Below are 9,453 nucleotides of genomic sequence, written 5' to 3'. Positions count from 1 at the left end.
AGATGTACTTAAGGAACATGAGACTTTTTCAGATAAATAAAGGCAAATATTGCAAACTACACAAAAGGCAGCCGCTAAAGCGTTTAAGTTTCAAAATAGAACAAACAAAACAAACTACTAAATTGTCAATTCCACTTAGAAACAAAATATTAATTCTAAAAATAAATCTTAGTTTGTTTTACAGAAGAACAGACAAAATTGACTAACTTTTGTCAATATCAAATAAACTGAGAACTAAAAGGAAATTCTCAATCTCTCCTTGTTGTATAGCTTAGCTTTTCAAACAGTTTTAACAGTTACTTTAGTCTGACAAAAGCCGAATGACGAATTAGCGCTTTCAGTCAGAGATTGAGCATTTATTGTATTTCCAGACTTGCTTTCGGCACAATTTACAGTGCGCGCTACTCTGTTTTTTGTCAGACTTGAAATAGCCGAAATACCTTCACACTACGGAACTTCTGTGGTTCTTCCGTTCGACAATCTCTCCGGCATTGGAACCATCATCTGTTTTCTCTTCGGTAACCTTTGGTCACGCTCTCGGTTGATTTTTCTCTAGTCGGCACACTAATTTCCTCCATTACCCGGGCGGCACGGCCACTGGCTGCTTCCCAAACAAATACACATGTGCAGCTTGGCACTTGTGCTGTACGTCAGCGGTCCCCAACCTTTTTTGCACCACGGACCGGTTTATGCCCGACAATATTTTCATAGACCGGCCTTTAAGGTGTCGCGGATAAATACAACAAAGTAAAACTAGTACCAGTACTGAAAAAAAGAAAATTTATTCATAATGCGCGTGAAAAGACCAAGGAAAACCGAGTAAACGATAAAAACAATAACAAAATAACGCTGAAAACCGATAAAAACCCTGAAAACTATACATTTCACACTTGAGCCTCAACTCTCGCGGCCCGGTACCAAACGACTCACGGACCGGTACCAGTCCGAGGCACGGGGGTTGGGGACCGCTGCTGTACGTAACAAGTCACGTGACGTGGCGCTGCGGCCGTGATTGGTTCGGCTCTGCGCTACTTAATTTGGATTGGCTGTTCTTCTTTTTTTTTTTTAAGAGGACAAGAGAGATGAGGCCTATCGCAATAGTTTAACTTTTCTATCGAGAAAAAGTTATTTCGCAATACATGTCGTTATCGTTCTATCGCCCAGCTCTAGTACATATACATACATATATCTATACACACACACACACACACACACAGTGAGAAAAGTAGTAATCAAAACAACTGACTATTTTAAAGAATCTGAATGTTTTTAAGAATCTAAAATATGAATATGTTTTGAGTTATTTAACAGTTTTTTGTCTCTTAATTCCATGAGTGTTCATTTGGAGATTGATCCTTTAAATTAGTAGCTACAATGTAAAAAGCCATTATAAAATAGAAAAATTATGAGAAGGTAGTAAAGTAAGTAGGGCTGTTCGACATAACAATATGTATCGGATGACGATATGAAAACATCTATTGTTTCATTTTACGCTATCGTTTGTTTCGTGGTGTCGCAAAATAAACTGTTTACGGCAAAATTTTTTCATCGTTTTGATGGTCACTGTAGTGGCTATATTACTTTCTGCATCGTTTCATGCATCGGTTAAAACACTCGACTCCAGGTACACGACGCCCAGCTGGAAACACTTCATGCGAGTCGAGCTGCCCGAGATTCACAGAATTTACAGAAAATGTTACATTTTTGTGATTTATATCGTTATCAGGATAGATGTCTTATATCGGGATATGAGATTTTGGTCATATCGCACAGCCCTATGAGAAGGTGTGTCCAAACATTAGACCGGTGGCTTAGTCAGCCTGGCTACAGAGCTGTTCCTGTTTTCCTCATTTACTAAGATTTCATAACTTTACAGGGGCTTTTTCTTGTCCAGGTCAAAGGGGTTCTCCTAAATTAGTCTTCAGTGTAGGTGTACTTATAAGTTCTTCCAGGAAGTCAAACTTCTCTGGTATGTTGCCTTCTTTTACAGAGCAGCCAAAGTGTGCAGAGGATGTAATACTATTAACAAAATACACTATCAGAGATTATCAGAGGGAATAAAGCACAACTGTGTATCAGCTGTGAAAAATGTATCACGTGCAAAACTAGAACATATTATCAGATACTTTATGATAGCAACATGTAGAGTGTGTAAAGGTTAAAAAAAAATACAGGACCAAAAACTGATCCTTGAGAAGCTTATTTTCGGGAGGGTTAAAAACAGCTAACTTCAACCATCCATTGATTTAATGTAACATTATTTTTCTTCAGCAGTGATTTGTCTCTCATTTGGATAAACAGGCAAAATGTCAGTGTATACAGAATTAGATGTCATTATTATTAAAATAATAACCAATTAATGTCTGTAGAATAATGTTGGCAATTTTTCTTTGTCACCTTCGATGAAGAATCAATGTTTCTGACTACAGGTGCTGAGATGCTCCTCCTGCACTCTTCGCCTCCTGCCAGTCACCTGTGACAGCAAAAAGATTTTTATTTTTTAATCCAGTTAAAATTATTGTAGGGCACTACTGGAAACCACTGTATTGTGTAGCATTATTGTGCCTCGTAGGTTCAGCACCAATATCAGAATCAGAAAAACCTTATTAATCCCAGAGGAAAACTAAGTTGTCATAGCTGGAAATATACAAGAAACAACATGCACTCACTGAGTGCAGAAACAGAGTTATGATGGATAAATATTATATAAAAAGATCAATATTGAGCTAAAGGTATCAAAAACAAAATAATTAAAAAAATAGTAGGAACAAAAAGAAAGAAGACAGGGAGCTGCTACAACAGCCTGCGCCATCTTAAAAGACACATTACTGGTCGGTGATTCTGTTATTGTGGAATCTGTTGTATTTCTAGCCACCTCATGAAATCATAATACTCAGTACAACATATGAAGAAAAACAAATAGCAGAACACAAATGATTAAAACAAAATAAGGCCCTCAATCCCCTCTCAGAATAACCCGAAATAAAGATCCCCCAGCGGAGAAGGCCGGTGTTGTGCCAAAAAGTGATTGCCTGCCAAAAACTGATTTCCAATGTTTGCGTGTATTTTTTATGTGTAATATCTATGTTGGTAAATAGACTTCGGTGAACAGCATTTACAAAGGGGCTATATATGGAATTAAAAAATTATCAGTTTTTTCAAGTATCTTTACAACTCTGTGTTATTGTACTTACATTATAACCAATCTGGTCCTTTATCCCCACTTTAAATATTTTTACAGAACTATTGTAATATTTGAGCCATTTCTGCTGTCCAACTACTTCTTACAAAATACATTTTTAATGTTAATTAGACTTTTTTTTTAACGGCATAAATAAAGGTTATATAAAAGTCACTGCCAAAGACTGATTGCGGCTTCTGCCTTGTTACACTAATGTTGTTTGTAGTAGTGATGGGTCGTTCGCGAACGAAATGGCTCTTAGAGCCGGTTCTTTGATGTGAACGACGCGAGCCGGCTCCTTATCGCGAGCCGTCACGTGGGTTTTTTTTTTTCTTTCTCTTTCTCTCAGCCTCTCTCTCTCTCTCGCACTTTTTTTTTCGCTTCACTCCGCACGCGAGCCGTGTGCTTTACGCTGGGAAAAGGGGGGAGGGGCGGTAGTTACACTCAGTAGCACAAGAACAGAGCCAGAGGGAGAGAAAGAGAGCCAGGGACAACAACGTCACATTAGAAAGGTATAGTAATCATCCACAACTATTTTCAGTTGCAGATGATAAAGGATTCAGAAAGTTTATTCATGCAGGTCCATATGACAGAGAATATGCATGTTCTTTTTGTTTTCATATTATAATTTATATTTAATTGTGTTGTGGTTTGCAGGGTTTTGTGTTGTTTCACTTTAAATTTGTAAAAGGAAACAGCTGAAAATTTAAATAGTTAAAAGTTGAAATGTGAATAGTTGATTTTTGTATTATATGATTTATTTATTACATTTTATGTGGAGTGAATAAATAAAAGTATATTTACGGTGGCCCGTACAGACAAAGCACGTACAAACTTCAAATCACGTACAAACCCTGAAGCACGTACAAACTCCAAAACACGTAAAAACTCCAAAACATGTAAAAACACGTACAAACTCCGAAGCACGTAAAAACTCAGAAGCACATAAAAACTCAAAACACGTACAAAAGACAACAGAAGTGCTCCAGGATGCTAGGTGCATTGTTGAGCTTTTGTTACCTAGTGGCTACACAAGCCAGCAAGTTCCAACGACCGGATTTGGTGTGTGGTAGTAACAGGTAAATGAACATTGTTTTTAAATTATTTGAATATATATGAGTGCCTGTGTATAAATACACAAACAATACACATATGCTTTCATGCTTTCAATTGTGTAATTTAAGTGATCTAGTAGCTCTGTTTTGGAAGTTCAGTTCATGCTAGAAATGTGTTTTGGAATTTGTACGTGTTTTGTCTCTAGGGGCCACCGCATATATTTATATATAAACATATATAAATAAAACTACTTTTTTTACGTTAGTAATTCCTTTTGTGCATAATTTTATATTATTGTTAATAATAAATTAATTAAAGCAACAAAACAACCTGAAGAGCCGGTTCGGAGCCGAAAGAGCCGGCTCTTTTTAGTGAGCCGAACCGAAAGAGCCGGATCTCTAAAAAGAGCCGGAAATCCCATCACTAGTTTGTAGCTCAATATGACTTTATGTCATCCATGAGGGATGCATTTGACATATGTTTCACATATTATAGCCCAACAAGTTACTTATAGCAATTTAAATACGAGCAATCAGTTTTTGGCAGACAATCACTTTTTGGCACAACACCGGCTTTGTAGTTGAACTAGGACTAGTAAAGACAGCTGGCTCACTCACCTCCCAGTATGTTAATGGCTCCCTTGCAGAGAGACCAAGCTGTCCGAGCTACGAAACGTACATCTTTCCAATTACACATGAGAAACAGAAACGTGATATGCCGGAGACCAGAGGGACAGTAGTAAGGAAGCTCAGTACAGTCACACTATATTTCCCTTAGACGGATTAAAAATACAAACAAAGAAAAAAAGTCCCCGTGGAAGATAAAAAGTATGGATGACTGTGGTTACACTGTTTCTTCTGAAAGCCTACTTTGTTTCTCTGGGCGGCCACGCGCACTACGTCTTCTTCGTCTTTGTGGTTTGTCGGCGGTTGGCAACAAACGTTGGCAAACAACGACGTGGTGCAATACCGCCACCAACTGGTTTGGAGTCTGTTCATGATTCGCTCATCAGAATAGAATAGAATAGAGTAGAATTCAGCTTTATTGTCACTTGCACATGTGACAGGTACAAGGCAACGAAATGCAGTTTGCACCTATCCAGAAGTGCTTTAGCCATGATAACGATATATTACAAATATATATTAGCAATAATATAGATATGTAAATATATTACAGAAATGGGTCTATTATGGTATGTTATAATGTACACGGTATGAAGGTATGTTATAAATGTGAAAAACTATACAGACATATGAAATTAAAAAAAAACTATACAGAAATATGAGATATACAGCTATACAGAAATGGGAACTATGCAAGTTATAAACAGTTGTAGAATTAAAATTATCGTATTGTACAGAATGATTATTTACACAGAATTATACAGTATTTCAGTTAAGATAAGTGAGATATGTGGATAATTTCTACAGAGGCTATATAAAATGCTTGTGGTTGTGAATGGTGGTTCAGTCCATATTATTATTGTGTGTATGAGGATAAGTTGTCCATTGTGTGTGTGTAGGTGGTTGTGGCTGTTTGTATCTTCAGTCCATGGCTGTGTCCCAATTCAGGGTCTGCACGCTTGAAGTACGCACACTACGCGTACTACGTACGGTGCGTACTATAAGTACGAGCAGTGCGGAAGTGAGAGGCTTGTGAAATGGGACAGTCTAGCCTTCGTCGCCCTGTTCAGGTTGCCTAGCAACCATGATACTAACTGCGAGAAACGTTACATACAGCATTGTTTGACAGAAATGAAGGAGAAAAAATGTTTTGTTGGTCATTCATTTTGTCATGACATCACTTTGATTAGTTGAGTATCTGAGGCTGAGACCACGGGACTGTAAAACATGATTGTTGGGCTTCATTTCTGTACAGAACAGTCATTTCAAGAGTAGTTAGTAATAACAATTAGCTAATGCTGTTCATGAGACTAAAATCATCTCACTGCGGTAATGTAAATATAATATGGCCAATATATTGCTGCTCTCTCTTTGGCTCTTGGCGAAGGCAGTTGCACTTTTCTCCTCTCCTCCTTCCCCTTATCTTTCCTGCTTAGCCTCTTGTGTCCTTGTCCTGTCTCGTGTGTATTACTTTCCCTGGAACAGTCTCTCACAGTCGTTCTCTAAAACCTAAAAGAGAATTATGGATTTGATCAACTAGAACAGTTGATCAAATCTCTGAATGCTATTGACACCCTTTTCTCAACGAGAAGTCTGGGCTCGGGAGAGCCCGAGTGCCCTGGAGGGACTTTCCCTGCCGGATACACGATGGATGGGTGGCAGAAATGGAGGATCGTGTGCCTGGCGGGACTGTCGATCGAGGACGCTGAAGATATCTACCTATTCGGAACCATGATAACAGGGTTCTTGCTGATCGGAGCTGGCTTGGCCCTGGCTTATCGGAGAATTAAGACAGCGTCTTAATTTGCTGTCAATCTGTGGCTGCGATTAATCACTTTACTGGAAACTTTATTAACTAGTAACTTCATCAGTCATGACAGAAGCTAATATTTCTGTCCTAACATCGTTTAAACAGCAACAGCTTTACTACAATATAAGCTAACGTTTACACTGTAACTTTAAGCTAGCACCATAAAGACGGTAAAACACGTAATAATATCTACAAATGCATCTTAAAGCTGTTATATTAGCACTCGGCATATTACTAACATAACTACATTAACATTATTGATGTGGCTGACTTTTAATAGTCATTCTATAAATGCTGTCCGTTTAAATGGCCTTACCTGTAAACACTGCTGTATATACCGGATTCCAGCCAGAGTGGATTCTGGAGTCTTCCCACGCTGCTGTTAGTGATCCTCCATCTGAATGGATGATAACAACCTTCTGAACAATCTAGCAGGAGATGGCCCATATCTATGGGACTGATTTGTGCTAATAATGCCCATTGTAATGGACTGATAACTGCCGAAGCGGGTGAATAAAGTCACCCAGTCACTAGCTGTGCCATTACCCAGCATACATCACTCCCTCCATAAATGCAATAAACGATACAAAAGTAATAGCCTATAATTCATTTATCTGTTGTATCTGCTGTTTTTCAGGTAGTTGCTTACATTATATAATTTATTGTGTTCAGTATACGTCACTACAATGTGATTTCAGAAATATATAAATATACGGACAACAGGCTCTTCCGCGGCAATCTCTTGTCGTCAATAAGCAACGTTTAGGGAGCTCTATAGTATTCAATGAGAGGACCCTGCACGTCAATTCTCGATGCAAGGGGGGTACCCTGCGCGTCGATAAGTGAAGCAGAGGGAGCCTGACCATGTGTCACACATTTGACGAGTTGGGAGTGAGAACGTGTTGCCAAAACACCCGATGAATCCAAGGTCCACTACTGACGATGTGTCCCATACAATAATCTAGATCAGATCTCTAATCCCCCCCCCCCCCCCAAAAAAAAAAAAATAAATAAATAAATAAAAAAAAAAAAAAAAAATGTCAGACTAGCTTGGGTAAATGACCAAAAGTTGAGGCACACAACGATGTGTGCTGCTGGTAAAGTCTCTGGGCTGCCTTTCCTCATAGAAGCCATCCCTCACGATTCTCACCATTTAAAGTAATGCATTATCCGGGACTACAACATCTAGTCCTTTTACTGAATCATGCTATCTCGAAGTTGAAAGGTTGTAAAATAAATGTACAGAAGCTGAAACTTTTAACATTCAACCACAATCGACCAAAACAACTTCATGGAAAATTCCCTCTTAAATGGGACCAGCAAACAGTGAAATATTGGGCATTAACTTGCCAAAAGATATCTCCTGACTGGCTGAAGTTAACTATTAACCCTTAGTCAATAAAACTGAAGAAGATATAAGAAGAATGGAATGGAATTCAACTTTCTTTCTCAATCTGAGCCACAGAATTGATTGTGTGGAAATGAACATACTTCTGCGGTATCTGTATTTGTTCCAGGCAACCCAGTGGAAATCAGCCAGAAAGAATTTTCAGTAATTGACAAAATCATTTCCAAATTTATTTGGCAAAGCAGGAGAGCTAGGATTAAATATAAAACATTACAACTTCCTAAAGAAGAGGGATGTTGAGCCTTACCAAACCTTAGCCTTCCTATGCGGCTCAAATCAAGCCTCTTATTTATTTCTGAGAATCAAAATTCCACGCTAGATGGAAGGACAACAAGCTCTCAATAATTAAAGACCTACCAATACAAGCAATCTTGGCCCACACAAATTTGGACATGCACCTTAAAAGGATTCAAAGTCCATGGATCAAAGCTCAGTGGAAAATATGGGATAAAGTAAAAGGAGAATACAAGTTATAATAATAAATAATAAAATTCAGATACTTCAATGGTAGCAGCATCACAGCAGATGGCCGCCCCTCCCTGAGCCTGGTTCTGCCGGAGGTTTCTTCCTGTTAAAAGGGAGTTTTGTCTTCCCAATGTCGCCAAAGTGCTTGCTTATACGGGGTCATATGATTGTTGGGTTTTTCTCTGTATCTATTATTGTACAATCTACTGTACAATATAAAGCGCCTTGAGGCAACTGTTGTCAACAGTTCAAAACTTTGAACATTTGAAGATGGACTACCAGCCTAATAATGTAAACTATTTTAGATACATCAAACTGAGGAACTACTTCTCACCAAAACCGACCTAGATGATGCAATCGAATAATTTTTCTGAGGGCTGATGAAAACACCCTAGTTAAAGGTGTGATTGGTAAATTTTACAAGGGGTTATTGACCAGGAAGCCTCACTCTACATGCTATGTTAAAGAAAGATGGGAAATGGAAGGAAACATTTCTATATCGAAGGATGAATGGCTGGATGCATGTAAATCTTCATGGAAATATACAAATTCAAATGTATGGCAGGACTTTAGTTGGAAATGTCTGATGCATTTTTTCATAACTCCAAAGTAGATGGCACATCTGGACAAAGCTTTACTCACTATATTTAAGGTAAATAATATACCTTTACAATTCTCTACCATATTCTTAGTTAATCTTGATCATTTGCAGGGCATAGTAAATAAATATCTTTTTACAATTCTGGTAACCACAGTCAAAAAGGCTGTCACAAGATGTTGGCTCCTTCATGTGCCCCCCAACTCTATCATAGTGGAAAGACGTTGTGAATGAGATTTATGTAATGGAAGCTATTACATTCTCAATACATCTTAAAAAGAGAATTTCTCCTGTTTAGAAACCTAGAGTGCA

The 9,453-nt window shown here is 38.2% G+C and overlaps 1 long non-coding RNA gene and 1 pseudogene across 2 annotated transcripts in view; both read right to left on the bottom strand.

Annotated features, from left to right (window-relative positions):
• The window catches only part of LOC146522611 (uncharacterized), a 110,701-nt gene extending 108,310 nt beyond the window's left edge, over nucleotides 1–2,391 (bottom strand). Inside the window, exon 1 of the long non-coding RNA XR_014873024.1 lies at nucleotides 868–2,391. This is a non-coding gene — a long non-coding RNA (uncharacterized LOC146522611). The remainder of the gene's footprint in view (nucleotides 1–867) is intronic.
• The window catches only part of LOC146522610 (uncharacterized), a 7,147-nt pseudogene extending 2,253 nt beyond the window's left edge, over nucleotides 1–4,894 (bottom strand). Inside the window, exons 1-2 of the transcript XR_014872997.1 lie at nucleotides 4,855–4,894; nucleotides 2,398–2,473 (exon numbers count right to left, since the gene is read on the bottom strand). The product of XR_014872997.1 is annotated as an uncharacterized LOC146522610 (transcript). The remainder of the gene's footprint in view (nucleotides 1–2,397; nucleotides 2,474–4,854) is intronic.
• Nucleotides 4,895–9,453: the final 4,559 nt, after the last annotated feature.

Source organism: Neolamprologus multifasciatus, chromosome 3 (genome assembly GCF_963576455.1).
Source record: "Neolamprologus multifasciatus chromosome 3, fNeoMul1.2, whole genome shotgun sequence".
Classification (NCBI taxonomy): Eukaryota; Metazoa; Chordata; class Actinopteri; order Cichliformes; family Cichlidae; genus Neolamprologus; species Neolamprologus multifasciatus.
This window is presented reverse-complemented; position numbering and strand designations above follow the sequence as displayed.